We start from the raw sequence: 20,798 nt of genomic DNA on the forward strand, positions 1-20,798 counted from the left end.
CAGAGGCAAAGTTGGCACAGCCAGTAACTTTACCAGTTTTATTTCACCAGCTCGTTTGGTGTCGCCGCTCATTCCAGTCCATCCGGCTGGTGAACAAAGTAGCAAAGCCTCATTTTTTTTGCTTTTTTTTAATCATCTTTTATTCTGTGAGTCAGCGCTTGTTGGGGTCTCACTCTTGTTTTACCTGTTCTCATGAATTTTGTAGAGTGTGGAGGGATTTTATTGTGCAACGCTTGTTTTGGTGAGCGGAAGAAAACAAAGCATCTCTCTTAAAGGTGGAATTTCCCGTCGATCCCTCAGATTCCGTCCACTGCCTCTCAAGGCAGGAAACCTTCCAAATCTACCATAAATCTCTTCATTGATGAACAACACAACGCAATCCAAACTAAATCCAAGAATCAGAAGTTGAGGACAGCCTGCTTGTCCTGTCCATCCACAGACAGCAGGATAATTACCTCCAACTCGAAGTACAGGTAGTTTTCTTCGTTTTCTCCAGATAACGGGGGAGTTCACCCTTTGCCACACGACCCCTGCAGTAAAAACAATCGCAGCCTTTTGACTTCTGCAGTCTCAGGTGCACCTTTATTTTGAAACCAGCTTCATTCTACCCTTAAAGAACTGCTGGTTTTCAATCTATTTTACACTCATGATGTCATGTTTTTCTCCTTTTCGTAGAGGAGTGGTCATGTGACTGCAGTCCAGCACTGGAGAACATGTTCTTGGTTTTGAGTCACCAGCTCCCTCCTGAAAGTCCCCTATTTACCCTCTGAACGTCCTTTCCTCGACTTTACTCCGTACAGTTTGTCGTTGTCTTGTCCTGACCCGTGGCTCCTCGTTAATCGCCCCTCTCGCTGGAGGCACCAGCGCAGATAATTACTCTGAGAACCCCAGATCCAATACAAACCCTTCAAACAAACAAGCGTTCCCATGCACCCAAGCGGCTCCTCATCCCTCTGGAGTTCCACGTTTCCTCCCTTCACCCCGTCCGTCAGACCTCAGCGGAACAGCCTCAAAACACTAAGAGCTTCCTCTTCCTTCCTCCACCCCCTGCTCCTCCCCCTCCCTCCCTCCATCCCTCCGTAATGAGTGTGATTACCAATCCAAACAATAGTTACAATAATTGCAGCATTAAAGGGTAGCCATCTCCCAGGCACTTCCTGTCTGGGCCTGACTGACATGCGAGCAGCTTCCCGCTTCCTGTCAGACTGAGTGGGAGTACAGGAAAGGGCGGGGCCTTCCAGGTCTAATAACTCCATCCGCGAGGAGCTAATGGGCTAACGAGGTTTAGTAATGCGCCATGACATGATGAGATTATGTCACACTATAATTGTGGCGTTCACGTCGAGGTTGATAAAGGCACAGGCAAGTCTTATCAGCCGGTTTTGCTGTCACAGCTATTTTCCTTTGCTTCCTCTCAAATGCAACAAGAATCTGGCAAAGATTTCATGAGTGCATCAACATTATCTGAGTCTGACGATGACGGGAAGTGTGTTTTGATAGATGCTCGTGGAAACTCGGCCCTGCACCACCTGCACGCCCGCAAACCGGCCAACCTGGGCCACCATCAGCTATTATTACCCTGAGAACCAAAACAAAGGAGAGCGCTGCCGTGTCAGACACTCTTTCTCACACTTTCCGACATGTTTACAGTCCAAACAGAGCCGAGCCGGCGCTGCTGAGAAAGCGTCGCGTCAGCGGGCCGCCCTCATCAGAGCTGTCACACACTCCCAGTGTTCACCCCTCAGAGCCGGCTAACATATTCTCATAAAACATCTCGGTGATAGCCGAGGAAAAAGTTCTGCAGAATCCTAACAATGTCCCGCTGTCAGAACCTCCAGCCGAACGCCAGACATTTTTATTTGCAGTGGAAAATGCAGTGTTTTAGCTGTGTTTAAAGTCTGAGTGAACGGAATAAATAAACAGAAAGAGCTGCAAGTCTTAAAGTCTCTCTGAAGCTCTGAGTCCTGGACGGGATCAGTTAGCGGGGCTGTGACGTGATGAGTTCACGCTGAAGGACACACGCCGTTGCTCAAGATGGCCGACAGTCTTTGGAGTTGTAACACTTGAGTTGTTGGGTTGTGTGCAAGCGTTGTGTTTCTGTTCCTGACACGTGTGAATGAATCATTTATCTTTTTTTTTTTTTTTACATTTTTCTTTGTTCAAAATAAACTGTTTACAAAAGAAGAGTGAATGAGAACGTCCTTGCTCAAGGACACGGTCACCGGGGAAAGTGGGGATTGAACCAGCGACCCTTCAGTTGCTGGACGGCCACTCTACCTCTGAGCCGAGCCACCCCTGTGAGGGGACCAGTGTGAGTCATCTGCCACCCTGCACGGCACACAACCATCCACGCCCGGGTCATGATGTCATGGCGAACATAAAGGGGAAAGAAATGACGAGGTGGGACTCTGTCATCACACTTGGACACACATCAAGGAAGTATTTGCTTTTAAAATAAAGGAGAAGTATGTGAAGGAAGTACACGCAAGAAATGAGATGAGGAAGATCATTGTTTCTACAGAGGGAGGTTCCCATCAGCCAGTTGCAAATACGTTTCTAGGGGCGAAGCAACCCGAAACTACAGGAAACGGCAGGATTTGCCTTTAGAGGTATTCGTGTTTGATATAGTTTGGATATCTGCAAGGACAGTTGTTGGGCCTGGTGTCTGCGTGTCATCGTCTACAGCCAGAGCAGCCGCTCCACCTCAAAAAAGCGTAATTCGCCTGTAAGACTGACCTCTGGGTTTGTTGATCCCGGACGGGTCTGCTCCTCCTTGGTGACTCAGACTCAGGCTACTCCACGTTTGTAGCTCTAAGCTAATTGCGACGAACGGCTAAATAAAGCAAAACTGAGCAAACCATCCACTTTCAGCAAATCAGACGGAGCTCAACAGCAACTCTGCTTTCTTTTCAGCTCTTTTCTTTTATTATCTCTGGTTTGCAGAAACATGCAGAACCAGTAAGTTGTACTGGTACATGGGTTGTATTTTACTTCCTCCTCGCAGGTCATCTTTGTTCCATTTGTGTGTTTGTCAGCGGGAAAACTCCGAATCTAAAAGGCTGATTTTCACCAGTGTCAGAGAAGAAGCCTGTAAGTTTTGGGAGGATAAAAAAAAATCTGTTTTTAACACGAAGTTTGGCTGAGGTTGCTGCTCCGGTGTCAGTGCCATTATTAAACTTGGTTCTTTTGCCCCACATGAAAACACAGATACACACACTCACACAAAAAAAAAGGTGGGTCTGAAAACATAAAAATGTTGAGCAGATTGTTGTTTGCATCCACCTGCTTCCTCGCTGCTGTTCTCTAACGACCTGTCAGCGTTCTGGCTCCTGGGTGGAATGTACAGTATCACATCACATCTGATTACTGACTAATCTTGTTGTTCTTGGTCGGGGTTTCCTCATTCGATCTGGAGAGAGATGAAGTGATACGGCATCATGCTACTGTAACACGAGTCAGCCGTTCACCCAGCTACAACACTCCTCTTCTCCTGTCCTCGTTACCTGCTCTCCCTCCTTCACTTGGTGCTAACAAAGCCTCGCGCAGCCGTTGAGCAACATGTGCCAGCTCTGCGTCATCGCCAGCGGGTGACAAATAGCTGCAGAAACAATGCACCACCGCGGCCGCCGTCCATTCTAAACAAACACGCTCCACTCCCAGGACTTCCAGTGAAAGCTGTCATGACTGGAACTCCCTTGATTTTATGATTATCTTTGTGTTTTTTTTCCCTCCCAATTTCTGCAGCTGTTTGCTCAGTGACAGGTACACAGTGACACATGCCAAAATATGCAGAGCGGCTGGCGCTGGTGTTGGAGGAGCCTTGTTTGATCCTCTAATTAGTGGCTTGTGATAGTTGTCTGGGGATGCTTGATTGCAATCACAATAGTGGACCTGCAGCGCCGTCGCCGCATCGCAATGTGGTGATGCAAAGGAAGGCCGCTGTTTCCTCCCCGCCATGAGAGGACAGTCAGGCCTGGGGTCCCTGCCCCCCCTGCTGTGCTATCATGGACCAGGGCTGCAAAAAGGGGGGCCTACATACCAAGACTGGCCTGCCACATGCTTTGACTTGGCCCCCTATGCAAGTTTTGTGATAAAAATTAATAATTCTAGATTATAAATGTTAATAATCAGACAGTTAAAGTGAAAAGTCACCTTTTTGCTGGTTCTGAGGTGTTGAAAAGCTGAAGTTGAAGACTTCTTCATGATGTTTACCACATCTGCGTTCTGCTGGTTCTGAGGGGGCGGGTCTTGGTTTGATTTCAAGTCGACTCTGGTGCGGTTTGTTTGAGGTGTGAAAGCAAACACACCAAATACAGGAAATGAACCTCAAAACATTCATTTCATTGGCTCACGTGTGCGTGACGCAACGCCACTGGGACTCGTGTGGTCACGCATGTTCACTCTATCATGTGTGGTAACACGCTGCGACACGGCAAGGAGGAGGGACGCCAACACAGATGGGGAAGCAGAGGGCGCTACTGAGGACCCTGTGGCAGAATACTGCAGGTCCAGGTCTAAAACCAAACAATCAAGAAGCTCCAGAACCAGAAGACGCAGCTGACGATGGATGTTGAGGTTCTCCTGGGGGCCTGTGGAGCTCCATCAGCCCCACTTAGGAGCATTTCAGCTGGGCAGAGGAGGAGGATGGCTGGGCTCATTGTCTAGGGGGGCTTGTAGCCATGTTTCACAATCACTGGACAAAATATTCTGGGAGTCTTGAAAGATGAGTGAAGATTTTCAAAATTGCTGGCTGGGAAAGAGTTGATGACGTGTCTGTGCTCTCTTCTGACAAGGTGACCTTTCTTTACTGAGTTCTTCTGCACTTGACAACGTGACAGCAAACTGGACCAAAAGGTAAATGCTCCGCTAACGTCTGAGCTGCGGCGAGTCCACCCATCCACTGACCTAAAAGTGACTGAAGTTCTGAAATTCAGGGCCTCCAAAATAAACCAGCATGCGGCTCCTGCTTCCTGGGGTGCTTCTGTCGATTCTGGACCACGGTTGGAGCTGCAGCGTATTTCTCACTTTGACTTGAGTGAGAACCTTTTGGAGAAACATTCATGTCACTCAGTGACAATTAACTTCAGCAAAAACCTGTGAAATGGAATATTTTCTGTTGTGTGTGTGTTTGTGTGTGTGTGTGTGTGTGTGTGTGTGTGTGTACGTGCGTGCGTGTGTGTACAACATCTGTTTGTACTGCGTGGGCCCTCCGTAAAGTAGAGCAGTGCTGAGTTGTGAATATCTGTGTGTGTAAGAAGTAGGAGTGTGTATGTATGCGTGGGTGAGAATATCAACCTCCCAACCACACCTATTTTTAGCACCATGTCAGCTTAGACCAAAAAAAAAAAAAAGACTTGCTTTGCGAGAAAAAGGGAACAAATGCACCAGAGGTCTGATCTGTCAGGCACCAGAACAAACACTTTACCTCCAAATAATCCAGAAACAGAAGAAAATATTTGAGTTTTTTAGTCTAGAGGTTGTTTTCTAGAGGAAAAATCAAGAAAAAGAACAGAAATATTGGCTGTTTGGATGTGACGTAGCTGTTGGAAGATGCATCTTATTTATGCCACAATTTCCACACATTTCTCCCTCCACCGGCTGCCGATTTCTACCTTCACCCACTCCTTCCCTTCATGTCTCCTCCTCAGTACAGTAGCAGAGATGAAGAGCCACTTCAAGGAGTGTGAAAGCAGCTTTCAACAAACGCTGCCTCCCCTCAACCTCTCCGACACCCCCCAGCGTCGCACCACACCTCGTTCACAGGAAGTCGAGGAGATGTCGCCGTCATCAAGCTGCTACCGCTCGATCTGAAAATTGAGCTGAAGTTTAAATTATGAATTTACATATTTCTGAATGTACAGCACTTTTTTGAACTGTTGCTTGAACCTGAGCGCTTCATCATGCAGCAGATTTTTGTTTGGTTCTAAGCTGTGTTTTTGGTGCCGTTCTTCATCTTACAGTTTTGTTTTTATTTGAGTTTCATTTTTGGTTCATTCATCTGAGGATTTGTGATTTAACAGAGGATCTATTAATATATCCAGATGGATATTTATGCTGCGGCCCTGCAGCTTCCAGCTTCATCCCTCAAACCCTTTGTGAAGGATTCACGTTGCTGTTTTGTATGTTTGGTCATCTCTCACATGCAGACGCTTTGGTTGGACGTTTTATTGAGGTCTTGGAAAGATTGTGGGTCAGATTATCGCAGCAGAATCATCTCTGTTTGAGGAGGTTTGTTATGATGATGTTGCCCCCCCCCAGTCATGGATACGTCCATGAACGCGAGGCTGCTGTCCCTCCGCGTGACACTGAGGACAAACTCACATTTGCAGCAGCGATGAGGTTGAAATCTTGAATGGGGAGAGAGAGAGGAAAAAAAGCGATGGAGAGGAAGAGGCAGCGAGGCAGAAGAGGTGAGCTTCAGAGAAATTAAAATAATATCACTCTCCGTCTGTAGTGGCTGATATTTCATTTACCAGCGGGGACCAAAGTGCTACGACCCCCCCACCCCCCCACCACCACCACATCCCTGCACCACCTCACCCGCTACGTCTGTCAGTGGCTGGCCCCGATGCTCCCCTGCAGGTGATAACAGATTAAACCTATTCCATTTCATGCCTCAGGCTCCCAAATACAATCCATGTGGGGCTCCTCCAGGCCCTGCGGCTCCTCTGTGCCCCCCCTCCAGGCCCCCCCCGCCCTGGGTAGAAAGCTGGCAGCGGCTGCCCCAGTCCACTGGGCTAAGCCGCCGAGATGGAGGCCTGTAAGATTACAGGCCATCTGAGGAAATTACTGTGTGTGTGTGTGTGTGTCCAAGAATGTGTATGTGACAGTTTGTGTATGTGTGTAACAGGGTTATGTCAGCTTAGATGGTCCATGTGCTGTATTTAACAGCCTTCTCTCTTTCACTTATTAAAGTTTAGAAAGTATCTCAGAGTATAATTGCCAGTGAGTACACATGCTGATTGTGGAGCCTTTAAGGTTCCAGACACCTCAAATGAATCCCCTCTTTTCAGCTCTGCGCCGCCGTGCTGCCGTCTCTATTCCTTGGAGTCAGGAAATATCCTGAGAGAGGTGCTTTCCCCACTCGGAATCAGCCACATTCCTGCACTCCAACCAGGAATAGTGTTAAAGGAGGAAATGAGAGAACTCGAACCCACGGCTCTTCCTTAAAAGTGTTCTTCCTGGATGCAGGAAATGGAACGGCCCCCTGGTGTTTAAAAGTAGCCTTGAGTGACCAGACGTCTCTGCCTCCCCGAGGCCTCTCTGGCCTCCGAGCTCACATCAAAGTGTCGCAGCGTTAAGAGAAAACACATTACAGGAACCAGGCCGAAGCTGCCCGGCTCCTCCGCCGCTTACTTCTTTGCAAATCGTTGATTTGCTTCGCCGGCGTCTTCTATCTCTACCTCCATCTCTTCTGGTCAAGATGTAATTTGTCATCGAGTCGGTGTTGATGGTGGCTACAGATAACTGGCTAAACACCTCAGCTGCTGCCAGCACATCACTCACATTAATTAGTGAGACAGATGCACCAGCGGTTAATCTGATGGGGCTCAGACGTGGCTGAGAGATTCAAGACTCACTTTTCTACAGCAGTTTTTTTTTTTTAAACCTGAGTTTTGGTTGTTGCAGAACAGACTACAAAGATGGCGTCTGCTGTCAGTCAGACCAAAACATCTGAGCTTGTTATGGGAGGATAGGGAAACGTGTCACTGACCCCTGAGGATAGACTGAGACCCTAACCCTGAGAACCGACCACAACATATTCACTTGTCCTGCGTATTCCTGGCCTTTAGTGCTAGTTAGCAAGTGTTAGCTAAAAAGTGAGAACGTCAGTATGATTATTAAACATCTGCATGTTATCATTGTAATTTTAAGTATGTCATTGTACACAAACGTACGTAGTACATCTACATATCCGCTCGAAGAGGCCTGACCTGTGAACAAGCTGGTTGTGGGATTTCAACTGAATGTGCAAGCTAAGCTCAAACACGCGCTAGGTCACGCGAACGTGGATTATTGAGCGTACAAGTGGATAAAACAGACTTGGATTATGTAAAAGAATCTTTTGAGAGTTTGTAAACAGGTGTTTTGTGTAGTTTCACTGTTAATCTTCAGTCTCCCGTAGCTTCCCGTATGAGGCTAGCCCTTCTGAAGTCTGGATTCACAGAGAAGCTGAAAACCTGTCATGACTTCAAGACCTCTAATTGATAAATGATGAAATAAAACGGACCATAAAATGGTATTTTTTGGGGGGGGGGGGTGAAGTATCGCTTCAAGACACATGCTAAGCTTTAGCCTCCTTCCTGGCCACTGACAGCATTCCAGTCCAGCGTGGCAGTGCTAGCAATCCCAACACAGCCAACAGTATCAGAGAAACTCTACGTTCCACGATAAAACAAGTTGTCATTGTTAAAAGATCTGATCTCAACTTACAGAGAGGCTGTTGACCAGAACTCGCACCTGGATGTCAGGAACCACGAGCGCTCACAGTTGGGTGGGTGGTGGTCACACGCCGCCTCACAGCCTCTCGGCGTCCGGCCCACACTTGACTGTCTGTCCAGCGATGATGTTTCTTCCTCCTGACAACAACAAAATTGAGAGTGACAGGAGGATTTGAAAACAATGCTTTACACACATTTTTTTTCTACACGTGTTTTATGCTAAACAAACTTTTAGTGGATGAATTCTGAACTGACAAAGCCTGTTTCAGCCTCCATGTGCTCTGCATGCGAGTTAAAAAACATTTCACCAGGGCCAAGCGTGTTGCGTCGCACATCCTATCTGAAACTGGCTTAAGAACCTGCAGGCTGGCATTAAGGAGGGAATTAGGGACTTTTTTTTTGACTTTGTCAGGCATTATTGCACTTAAAAACTTGAGCCCAACACTTTCATGAGGATATCATCATCGCATTTTGTTTCAGATCGCAAACTTTACTTTTTTTTTTTGTTTGTTTAAGTTGTGTGGGTTGTGAAACTAAACTGGAAGACACGCAACAAAATCATACCGACTTGACCTCCCCTTCTTTTGTGAGGTGTTTTACCTCATCCTCCTCTTTCGCCTGATTCCTGCAACACCAGACTCAAGCAAACCGGTTCTGTGCTTCTCAAAGCCCAGTCGCGATTCCTCAACGACCCTTTAAGCACCGCAGATTACCTTATGAAATGAGAAATGGCGATTATGGCTATATTTACAACTTGCTTAGCCCTTACTAGAACCCCAAAAGAGAAATATGAAAATATATAGATTTATTGCCTTCTTATGTAGCAAAGCCAGGATCATCTGTGATTATACCTTATATTCCAATTTTTTGGACAGGCATATTGTAGAAAAGTGCTTTTTTGTTGTTGTTGTCAAAACGAGAGAGAAAAAGTTCAACTGGGACTAAATTGGAGTGTCCCATAAGGAAATCTCTTTTAACTCCCAGTGTGTGTGGAGTTAAAAACCAATGAGGGGAGTGAGGAAGTGAGCTCTCCACAGCTTAGTTAAACTCTCCAAGCAAACATTCCTATTTCTGAGCGGATGAGCATTGATGTGGGATTGTGATGTGTAACTGCATAACTGATTCATAAGAGAGAAGTAGAAGAAAATAGCAAAAGGGAGTGCAGATTGAGGAAGAAATCAAGAAATAGAGATATTTATACTGTATCTCGGCTCTGCACATTGGAGTATGTTTGTGAGTGTGATTTCTCTCATGTATCGCTCGCACTAAGAAGAGCTGGCTGATGATAAACAGGATTAGCGGATTATTAGAGGGGGCTGAGGTGTGTGTACGAGTGTGTAAAGCCAGAGTGTGACAGAGATGTGTGTGTGTGTGTGTGTGTTTATGTGTGCGTTTGCAGCAGCTGTTTGCTTATTTCCTCCTGCTCCACAGTCACACCCACACTCAACTTCTCTCAGTATCAATGCATTGAAAATCCTCAAAATAGCCGTCCAATCAGTGCTTGACCTACATCAATCCCACACATCTACTCCTGCTCCCAGCTTCAACATCTCACATTATACATCCGTGTCAGTGCTTTGAGGGAGGAATCCCACCGCAGACGCGCTAAAAACACCATGAAAAGAGAAAATGAAGTCATTAACCAGACGTCCCCTTTTACTTTTATATCTCACAAAGTCACCGCCGCTGTGTCGGTGGCAGAAACTACAGCCAAATTTGCATGACGTTAACAGACAGGCAAGAGAAGAAAGCACAGGGAGCCATTCATTACCAGGTAATGGAGGGTGATGAAAGAGAAAGTGTGAAATAGCAGATAGAGATTTGACCGCGCGTATTTAAAAGGAAGAAAGAAGAGGCCAGAGGGAGCTGCTGCTATCATAATCAAAACTATCAGTTAACTAAGATTGGGCCCACCTTTCGCCCGTTTGAGTCCCTGGACAGGAGGGAGGAATATAGACGGGTTGAAAGTGAGATTTAGCCGCTGACAACCAGTGCTAATGCTCAGGTTGATGCCGGGCTCGGAAACGGCGCCGTAACTGGGTCAAAATGCAGGTTCGGCTTCTACCCTGCATCATTATCACGTCATTCACCTGCCCCAAGAATTCCTGCTGAGCTCTCGCTTCATACAGGAAATCAGTTCTTCCTCACTGCTCCAATGCAGTAGCGTGAGAGCACGCGGGGAGTTGTGCTGGCTGATTAACATGTACAATTACTTGGAGGGAGTTAGCAAAAGCTCAGAAACATTTTACAGTACAAATTACTTGAATTTTAACTCACTCATTCAACCTGAGTCAGTATAAGTAGTTTTGATCTGGTATTCAAGTATAAATGTCATTCATTCATGTTGAGGGAGGGTCAGCTGGATGCTGTAGTGACTCGATACCTGCCAGGGCGGACAGGAGCTAGCTGTTTAGCATGCTAACTTCAAAGCTATCCCTCCAACACAACAGACATCTTTGACATCATGTCACATGCATACAAGATGAATAGAAAAGTTTATTCTGTATTTTAAGCATAAACTCTTTGATACTCTTCATCCACTCATGTTGGTCTGATTGACGCCACAGTGACTCATCACCTTCTGGATAGGAGCTAGCTGGGTAGCTGGCTAGCATGCTAACTTCAAAGCTATCCCTCCAACACAACAGACATCTTTGACATCATGTCACATGCATACAAGATGAATAGAAAAGTTTATTCTGTATTTTAAGCATAAACTCTTTGATACTCTTCATCCACTCATGTTGGTCTGATTGACGCCACAGTGACTCATCACCTTCTGGATAGGAGCTAGCTGGGTAGCTGGCTAGCATGCTAACTTCAGGCTACCTCGGCAACGCAATAGTGTTTGCCCGAATGTGCCATTTCCTCACAGCTGAGTAGCTTTGTTGCATGGCATGTTAGCTTGACACGCTAAAGACTGGAATCCACAAGGCTATTCGAGCCACTCAGACTTTCTGAAAACTGTTGGGGCCTGTGGGTTTTTCTCCATCGGAATAATCAACACCAGCCTTTATTTGCAGCTTTCAAATGGGGAAAACATGGTGGCACTGCAAACGAAATCTGATTTCTCACAGAATATTATCTGAAACCATAATCGGTGTGATATGGCATGCAGTTCCTCCTATTCCATCTTTTTTTTTTTTCAACTTGCCAAATTCATTTCATTTAAGGAGCAAAGAGAGGGATTTCAGTTTTTGCAGGATTTCGATTCCAAGTCCAAATCCAGTTTCTAGAAATATCACAGGATGAAAGACCTTCCAAAATGTTGTCAGCAGCGAAAAAGCAGAAAAATCCACCTCGCCAAGGATTTTCAGTAACAGGAAGCTTCACCTGAAAGTTACGCTTTTTAACACAGGTGGTGGAAGACAAAAGCATTAATTTGATAATTTTCCAAAGATGTTAACGACAAAACGTGTAGCACTATAAATGTGTGAGTTGTATTAGCCAGTGAAAATCCGCTGGGCTTAGGAGCATGTGTACAGCAACACACACACACACACACACACACACACACACACACACACACACACACACACACACACACACACTCCGACATGGGAAACCAGACTTTCAGTTGGTGGTCTTTCCTGTCTGTGTAGCACAGGTGTGTGTGTGTGTGTGTGTGTGTGTGTGTGTGTGTGTGTGTGTGTGCGGTGTGTTCGACTCCCTGTCTTTCTTTAAGGCAGCGCTTCATTACACCACAAACTGACAACTGCGTGTGTGTTCACCAGTTTTCAAAAGGCTACAAATAAGAAAGAAAGAGGATATTTCCTTTTTAAACTTTTAAACCCTGCGTTTCTTTGCGAACACGAAAATCTCTCAAAAGTCAACACGCTTAAAAAAAAACCGTATATTTATATATCTGCACTTTGCGGGCCTCAAACGCACAAACACGAGTCATTCTCACCTCTTACAGCTTCCTGTTCACAAACACCTCGAGAGCAAGTTATTTTGTGCTTCTTTGGCTCACTTGTACAAAGGAAGAATTAGAGAACTTATTTGTGTTGTAGCGTGCACGCACTTCTACAAAGGGGGAATTAGGAAGTTATTTGTGTAGCTCATGTTCACTTTTTAAGAGAGCAAGCCATCAGTGGAGCTGTTTATCTGCGCCTGTACAAAGCCAGGATTAGGGCCCTGTCTTTGAGGCCTGCTCCGTAATCCCTTTATGGATGTCACCTGTCATCTCTCTCTAATCACCCTCCAACTTTCTCTCTCCTTCCATACCTACACCCCCCCCACCACCACCACCCGCCCTCCCTCCCTCCCTCCCCACACCTCCCCTCCTTCCGCCCCCCCCCCCCCACTATCTGCTCATCACAACTGCTTTTCGTTTGTTTCTCTGGGACGGAGAAGAAGAAAGGGAGGCGAAAGCAGTTCAAGAGTGAAGGATGGCAAGAGCAGGAGATGCAGGGGTTTAGGGAAATTGGAGTTCATAGGAAGTGTGGCAGATAGGAGCACACACATGCGCGCGCACGCACGCACACACACTGGCACCCAGCCTAATACCACCCGGGAGCCACGAATCCAACTCCCCTCTCCTTCCATATCTCCATCTTTTTCCCTTTGCTCCACCTCTCTCTCTCTCTCCCTCCATCTTTTCATCGCTTCTTCCATCTGCACACCAATTTCTTCTTCTCTCCTTTTATTGCAACTCATCTCCTGCCAAGCCCCCTGCAGCTCTTCATCCACGGTGCACTTCACACAAGCCTTCCATGCATATCTGTCCGTCTGCCCGTCCGTCCATCCCTCTACCCATCCTGTCCTATCTGTCCATCCATCTCCACTCATCTCCTCTCATCTTGCATGTTTAATGTGATAGATTTATCCTGTGTGTAATGTAAGCCGCAGCTGGCCATTAGTCAATTATGAAATTTAATCGTAACAATTACTGAATCCATCGCGATTAACGCAGCATTTCCTCTTTCATTTACTCCTGATCATTTTTGCAGCGGGGCCATGAATCCTAACTTCCTTATCTCCACTTCCCCTCCCACCCCCCCCCCCGCACTCGTGCGCACACACACACAAACACACACACTCCCCTCTCAACCTCATTCTTCTTCTTCATTAGACAAACTTTTCACCACTTTCTCCAAACAACCTGCTCAGTCGGGGCCCCATCCTGCTCCTTTAAGCCAACTAATCGAGTCAGTGAATGAAAGTGTGGTTTAAAGAAGCTCCCAAAAAGAGTGGAGATCTCATTAGGCCTTGTCTGGCCTCCATCACATTAAGCCTTCTCCCTTTCTTTCTGTTTCTGGGCAGTAGAGCGGTGCAGTAGCGTGTGCGGGGCCAGGGACTGAGGAATCTGATAGGGATAAACCAATTTGCCATCCACACAAACATCCCAGCAGGCGTACGCCCCCGCCCCGGCTCCCATTGCTCATTTAAGATGGCGGTCGGAGAGGCCAGCAATTAAGTTTTAATTAGGTGGGGTAATTATTGCCGGGCAGGAAGTATCAGACGCCAGGCTGATTGTTCTCTGGCCTGAGGAGGAGGAGGAGACGGAACCTAATGAAGGAGTGAGGAGGCGAGCAAGGAGGCAAGGAGTGGGAGACCTTTACACCCATGGTCCCCCATCCGCCTCCCACCCCCATTAATGCAGCCCACAACCTTCACCAGCGAGTGTGTGAGCCACTTGACTTTTCTACCTCTGTCCAAGTCATGTGACCAAGTGTTGCATCGCCTTCATATCACATCAGTAGAAGTTTACCAAATGTTGAATAAAGACTTTCCCCTGAATACGATGACGGCTGGAATTACAGAAGAAAACGCAGCAAATCAATCAAAGAGCAGAACCACGAGCGGAACCAGCTTTAGACGTTATAAATCAGAGGTGCTGTGCTCAAGTGATGGACATGAAAACTTAAAAAGGTCAAAGGTCAGGAAAAAAAATCCTTAATTTTTATGTTCAACATCCAACCCACACGCTGCTCTGAATTTCCACGCTGGTCTATCAACTCCAGCACTTCACCTGGACAAAAATGACAAAATTCCTGCTCTTATTCCAACATCCACTTCATTAAATTAAACATATTTATGTATAAATGTGTGGTGAAGGAGGCAAAAGGTCATCAAGCAAATACAGTAGGTTGAGGCACGTCATAAATAAATGAATGTAACTGAGAACAAATCACACCTAAGGTCAGTTTCTTGAGTATTTTTGCCTGCGTATCATGCAGTTTTTTTTATGTGAAAAATCTTCAACCTCAGAACTTCAAACAAATTGAGGTAATTGTTCACCCTTTCTTTGCTTCAATTTGTGGCATCAAACAGATATTTTGTTCGTCAGAAAACTACAAACACAAAACTACTTCCATACATGCAGAGCGTCTGGAGTTCTGTTTGGTCCCATGATCATTCAGTAACCAATCACTGTGCGTTTCAGTGAACAGCGTGAGTGTTGTGTGACTGTCCGATGACTATCAGAAGCCAGTGTGACCTCAAACTTATCAGCCGAAAAAAAAAACCACTCTTCCCATGGTTGGTGCGGTGTCTTGTTGCTCGCAGCACCAGCTACCATTTTTACAAAAGTCCCCAAATCAACCATCGTTCAAAAACACAGCACATGGAAGATTAGCTTGGGAGCTACTTTATGAATAACATAAAAAAAACAATGAAAAGGTTAAAAACAGTCCCAGAATAACACGCATTTAAATATTAAGATAACAAAAGGTGCCTAAAAATGTTGAATTATAAACCTAATATACGGCGGCGGTACAGCAACGTCACGTATTTGTTTTAAATCTTATCAGATCGACACTAAACGCATGAACACGCTAACACAACTCACAAACAAAAGCATTAAAAAAAAGCTCACCGTGATTAAGTGTGAGCTCAAACACACACACACACACACACACACACACACACACACTCTCATGTATGTACAGGAAAAAGCACCTCATAGACCCTATTAGTAAGCATCATCCACTGGGGAGTGGGGGGATTCACCCGCAAACCCCCCTGACACCCCCTTTACCATCCCTTATCAGCAGACACCACCAACCTCCCCACACACACAAGCGGACCATCAATGATGTCACAAGGCTAATCTCGTCGCGCCTCGGAACCCAATTAAAAAACAGAGATGTGTGGCTGCCAACATCAGGAATCTAATCACATTCCAGGAAAAGGCGCGTAATTTCCCTGGCTTTCTGCTCGGGACCAGATAGAGATTGAGAGTGCAGGCAGCAGGGATGGGCACAGCTCATCACACTCGGGCCCCTGAGGTAGGCCTGCAGGCTGCTGGGGCTGGGCTGGGCTGGGGTGGGCTGTGTGTGTGAGTGTGAGTGTGTGTACGTAGGGAGGTTATAGGCTCAGAAAAAAGGAGAGCTGAATAAACTGCAACGAAGCATTAATGCAGCACAACCCCCTGAAGGCACGACAATAGAAACAAACACACAATAACACTGCAGAGGCCATAAGAAGCAGCACGCCGAGTTACAGTGTGTGTGTGTGTGTGTGTGTCTGAAAGTGAGCTGACCTAACGAAAATTGAGCAAAAAATATTAATCAAATGACAAACGGTTGGTTTTATGAAAAATGCATGTTTGGTGAAGGTCCTGGTTCTGGACTCGCTTCCTCAGGTTCAGTACGGCTGATCAGGAGGTCCCATTCATCTCTCAGGACGGTTGGGAGTGAGGTATTTAAACAGTTAACGGACATCTTTAGAAGTGCTGTTACACACCCTGTCCCTGTCAGGAATACTGCATCCCCACCTGGACAAAAAGTACATGCAGAAACAAAATGCCGGACAGAGTCCTAGCGCAGACCCAGCAGAGAGGAACTGGTGAAAGAATACATACTGCATCACGGTCCTGAAATAGCTGGTTTATTTATCTACCACATTTGAAAGGGGAACCCTGGAATTTACCAGTAGAATTTGTTTCAATACAGCGGAAGCACTAACAAACTGGAGAGCGAGACCATGGGTGAGAAGCTATGAACCAGCTGCCATTTTGTCCTGTGCCCCTCCATAAACAACATCGAAGCGAACGCAAAAATCCAGAAAATACAACGCACAGGTTCAGCTTTCACTCCAAACATGTAAAAAACACGTAACAATGTTCAAGATGAGCTGCACACCTGTGAGGTTACACACTTGGGGAGTCTGGTAGTTGAGCTTGGTCTCTTCCTGGTCAGGCAAAAGGCGGGGCTAAAGGCTGAGAGCAGTTAAATGTTGGAACCTGCTAACTGGGCCGAACCATGTGGTGTCATTTGACGGGGGGGGGGGGGGGGGGTTCTGGGTTGAGCAGTGAGTTGGAGGTGGCGTCCATTTTGTTTGCCACAGTTCAGTTATTTGGTTTGAACAAACCACTGTAAACGTACACGCTCATGTTGTGTTGCGTCAACATGTTGTGCAGTTGTTTGGTAACTTTGCTTTCAGCCTAAATTACTGGTTTACAGGCAGTTTTGTACAAAGTTCTCGCAACTAAAAGAAACCAAGTCTTTTTTTTTTCTTTTTTTTTTAACCGGTGGAAGAGGAGAGGTCAGCTCAGGTGAGGAGGTGCTCTGCAGCTCAGGTAGGTGGATTTTGAGTGGTGCTGCTGGTGGTGGTGTAGCGGTGGTCAGTTCATGACCTGGTCAGGAATGTAGTGGCTCTTTGGAGGAGAGCCACAGGGACTTTACACCAGGGAGAAACTCGATACCCCGGGTAGAAAGCCCTGTCAATCACACGCGGGCTCGAGCAGGGGAGGCCCGTCGCTCAGGCCCGACTCCTCAAGTCTCATCACCAGTACTTTTAACTCTCCGTCTTGGCGCTCGGCGCTGTGTCTGTACATTGGTGGGGGTGGGTCGCTCCGTCATGCTGAGATGGGAGCAAACACAGTTGACAGCTTCCTTCCTCGCAGTAAACATTGCAGCGCCACTTAGACACGGGTCAGGGACAAGAACAACCCCCCCCCTCCCTGTAACTCACCCACCGAAAGAGTCTCTTCGACATGAAACCACCTCCTCCCAGTTTAGGATGGCAACACCTCCCAAGCCTTCATTCTGTAGCCAGACTTGCAACCAGTGGTCCACATTAGCTTTCATCTCCCCTCAAACACACCCAGTATCACCCCATTCTTCTTCACCCTCCCCCCCAACACACACTTACCCCTCTCAACCCGCTCTTAGCTGACACTAAAGGCTCTTTTCAAAGCCGAGACGAGACTGTGTCAACAGCCCCTCGCCGGCTGACAGGCTGCTGAGTTCTGCTGACTTTATGTAACATTTAGGTACGTGAAGACGGGGGAGGACTGTTTCCTACAATGCATCAGGTTGAAAATACCACACAGTCAATTGCACCAGGCACTATCAACTAGGCACAAGTTACCGGCTGTTTTGCTTAAAAAAAAATTTTTTTTGTTTGTGTAGTTTGTGGATACGGCGAAAGGCACAAAGTGATATTACAACCAAAAAGTGTACTTTCTGCCTGTCAAGTAGCCATTCATTATTTCCCTGTGAGTCCAGAATGTAGAAAAAAGCAAGCGACGTTAGCATGATGCTAACAGTGAATGATGCTAACGACAGCAACGGCAACAAAGCAACATACAGTATGAGAGTTGATAGTGAAGTGTTTGTGGGTCACCGAGTTTACGGCTGGATGAAGAAGGCTTGGATTATTCTGGATGATGACCTTACGATTTTATAAACAGAGGTTTTTGGACATTTTTGTTGTTGTTAACGCTCCGCCTCCGTTAGCTCCAAGCTAAATACACAAGGCTTGCTCTTTTTTGGGTGAAGTAACACTTTAAAATGCTACAAATCGATGGCAGCAGCTGAAATGTAGCTGGTTTACGATTAAGATAATAATTTTATTTAAAAATCATAATTTGATTTAAAAATCATACTGGCAACAGCGGTTTTAGTGATTGTTTTAAGTTTTACATCGTTGCATTTACAATCAAAAATGTTAATAATACTTCTTGGGTACCTCATATTTCATGTTTCCTGATGTAATATCTGTAAGTTTTGCCATAAAACCTGAATATGGTCACAGTCGGAGTAAACAAGAATCAAGTTTCGTTGTATCTTTGATACGTTATTGAACTGAGCTGTGGACATTTCAGTTCTATACGCTTGAATCTCGGGGCTCTTAATTTTTTGTGCAGCGATTTGTGACACCCAATCAGTCAAACTGCCATCGACGCTCCACGTTCAGCGCCACGCAAGGGTTACAAAAACGACTCCCAAGATTATTTCTCTGCATTATTTGGCAAGAAAACTCTCGAAAATACACCGACAAAACAGAAAGATTTCAGGTCAAATTCCAAATGGAAACTTGGATGTAGAACAGAGTGATGCAATGTGGGCGTGGCTTAAGTCATTAAGGTCAATAGTGGGATTATTGCCATGTGAGTAAACGTAGTCAGCGCTGATCTATAGTTTACAGAGCAACCATTCATCTCCTTCTCCTGCCAGAATAAGATTAATTTAATCCAGAAATCTCCTCTTTACTGTCCGGTGTAGCATTGAAAGATTTAAGAAAGCAGCGATATGAGAACAGACGCCTACATGGACCCAATTCAAGTCCGTCTATTATTAGGAGTTCCTCCACTTAGAGCTCTTAATGACCTGATTTTTCCCTCTGAAATATATAACTGCGCATTGTCTAATTTAAACCCTCTGATTAGATAAATCGCTGACATTTCACTGGAATCTTACACACGCCGAATAATTTGGACGGCTACTGGTTCGCTGTGTACCGATTCAGGGAATTAATTGCTACGCTTTCATCTTCATTTTCAGAACAATGCTCATTTATTTATGCTGAATATTATGCCTGGCATGTCAATTAATTATCAGCAAATTTGTTGGTAAGATTCAGCTTGTGTATAACAGATTGTGTGTGTGTGTGTAATTGAGTGACGTTGCCTCCGTGGGGAGCTGAGGATTGGACTAGCAGTTCTAGATGAAGTTTTCACGTCCTAATTGAAGTTGGTCTTTTGAAGTAATTAAGATAAGGGTGTGGAGACAAAATAATTGGTATTATGCGACAGTAATTAAGCCAAACTGTTTTTTTTTCTGCCTTAATTCAACAGCACTGGCTTTTCTTCACAAACAATGCGTCGGTCTGCAGCGAGTGTGTTGACTCGGCGTTTTGCTTTCATGTGTGTTGTTGGTTTTCTGCGGCGGCCCTCAGATCACCTGACCGACCCTTAGCTCAGTGGCCAGTTAGTCAGGTACAACGCTGCAGGCCTGTGGTCGTCTCTGGTGAGGAGGAGAAGCTGAACACACACACACACACACACACACACACACACACCCTGCAGTAAAATGAGTGTGTGATGTTTGAAAAGAGTTGACTGATTGTCAGTCGACTACGTCTGGACGTTACAAGTTTCCTGTTCATGCTAAAATGCGACGTCTCAGCCAAGGTGTTGTGTGGAAGCTCAGGCCTCTGATTGACCTGCTAGTTAACTTGCATGTTAGCTAAACTCTCCTGTTGTAGCTTTTAACATTTTAAAAAAGAAACACGACCTCTCGGCTTTGTCATGTTTGAGGTTTTGGACTTGCATGCCTTCAACCAATACCACATCGGTTCCATCGGATTTATTAGCAATGCAGGTGTGAAGCTTGCAAATATTAATCAGTCTTAACTCTAGCAACAGGAGGACAGTTTGAATCTGACACCTGTTAGACCTGGTAAAGCACCAAACAAATCAGTTATAATGTAATTTCATGAAGGAGGTTTGGAGCAGATGGTTGTGGAGCTGAGGAGGAGGGAGGCGCACCTCAGTGGAGGAGGAATATTGGGATTATTAACACTCTTAGAGGGCGATTCAGTGAATACTCAGTGACCTCAGTTTGGGCTCATCAATGTCGTGTTTTTGTTCAGCAAACAAAATTACCCCAGTGTGTGTGTGTGTGTGTGTGCGTGCGCATGCTTGTGTGTGTGCGTGTGCACGTGCTTGTGTGTGTGTGTGTGTGTGTGCACGCGTGCGTGCTTGTGTGTGTGTGTGTTCAATTCTCGGTGGGTAGCAAACATCTTTGCTGTAAACACCAGCTCAGAAAACACCACTTTAAGTTAATGTAACCCCTCTTAACCCCACCAACAATATGCAATTTCACATCATTCACAAGGAACTGGACTCAGCGTTACACACGCGCGCGCGCACTCGCGCGCACACTCACACTGTGTCCGCAGGAAAAGATACGTTAACACATCAGCCAATTTCTGAAGAGACTAATCTCACAAGGTGTTTCTCACTCACACAGCCTCCGACAATTCAGCAGATGTCACACACATACAAGAACACACACACTTTCATTTGGGGCTGCAGGATTATAAAGAAATCAGAAGCGGGCATGAACAAAAGGGACGTCTTAAATACAGGACGTGTGTGTGTGTGTGTGTGTGTGTGTGTGTGTG

At 45.9% G+C, this 20,798-nt stretch overlaps 2 long non-coding RNA genes across 4 annotated transcripts in view; one reads left to right on the top strand and one right to left on the bottom strand.

Moving 5' to 3' along the window:
• Positions 1–2,975: 2,975 nt before the first annotated feature.
• On the bottom strand, positions 2,976–17,078 carry LOC147262644 (uncharacterized). Of its 3 annotated transcripts, none has more exons than XR_015112569.1 (4): positions 16,529–17,078; positions 8,434–8,579; positions 4,153–5,043; positions 2,976–3,409 (listed from the first exon to the last, which is right to left on the bottom strand). It is a non-coding gene; the product is annotated as an uncharacterized LOC147262644 (long non-coding RNA). The 3 variants fall into 3 exon arrangements; XR_015112568.1 differs by having other exon boundaries at positions 2,994–3,088; positions 3,283–5,043; XR_015112567.1 differs by having other exon boundaries at positions 2,976–5,043.
• Positions 16,679–20,798, top strand: part of LOC147262645 (uncharacterized) — a 37,555-nt gene continuing 33,435 nt past the window's right edge. The window contains exon 1 of the long non-coding RNA XR_015112570.1: positions 16,679–16,965. This is a non-coding gene — a long non-coding RNA (uncharacterized LOC147262645). The remainder of the gene's footprint in view (positions 16,966–20,798) is intronic.

This window comes from Aulostomus chinensis, chromosome 4, assembly GCF_037954235.1.
Source record: "Aulostomus chinensis isolate RoL2024-O1b breed Wild chromosome 4, RoL_Achi_v1.0, whole genome shotgun sequence".
Taxonomy (NCBI): Eukaryota; Metazoa; Chordata; class Actinopteri; order Syngnathiformes; family Aulostomidae; genus Aulostomus; species Aulostomus chinensis.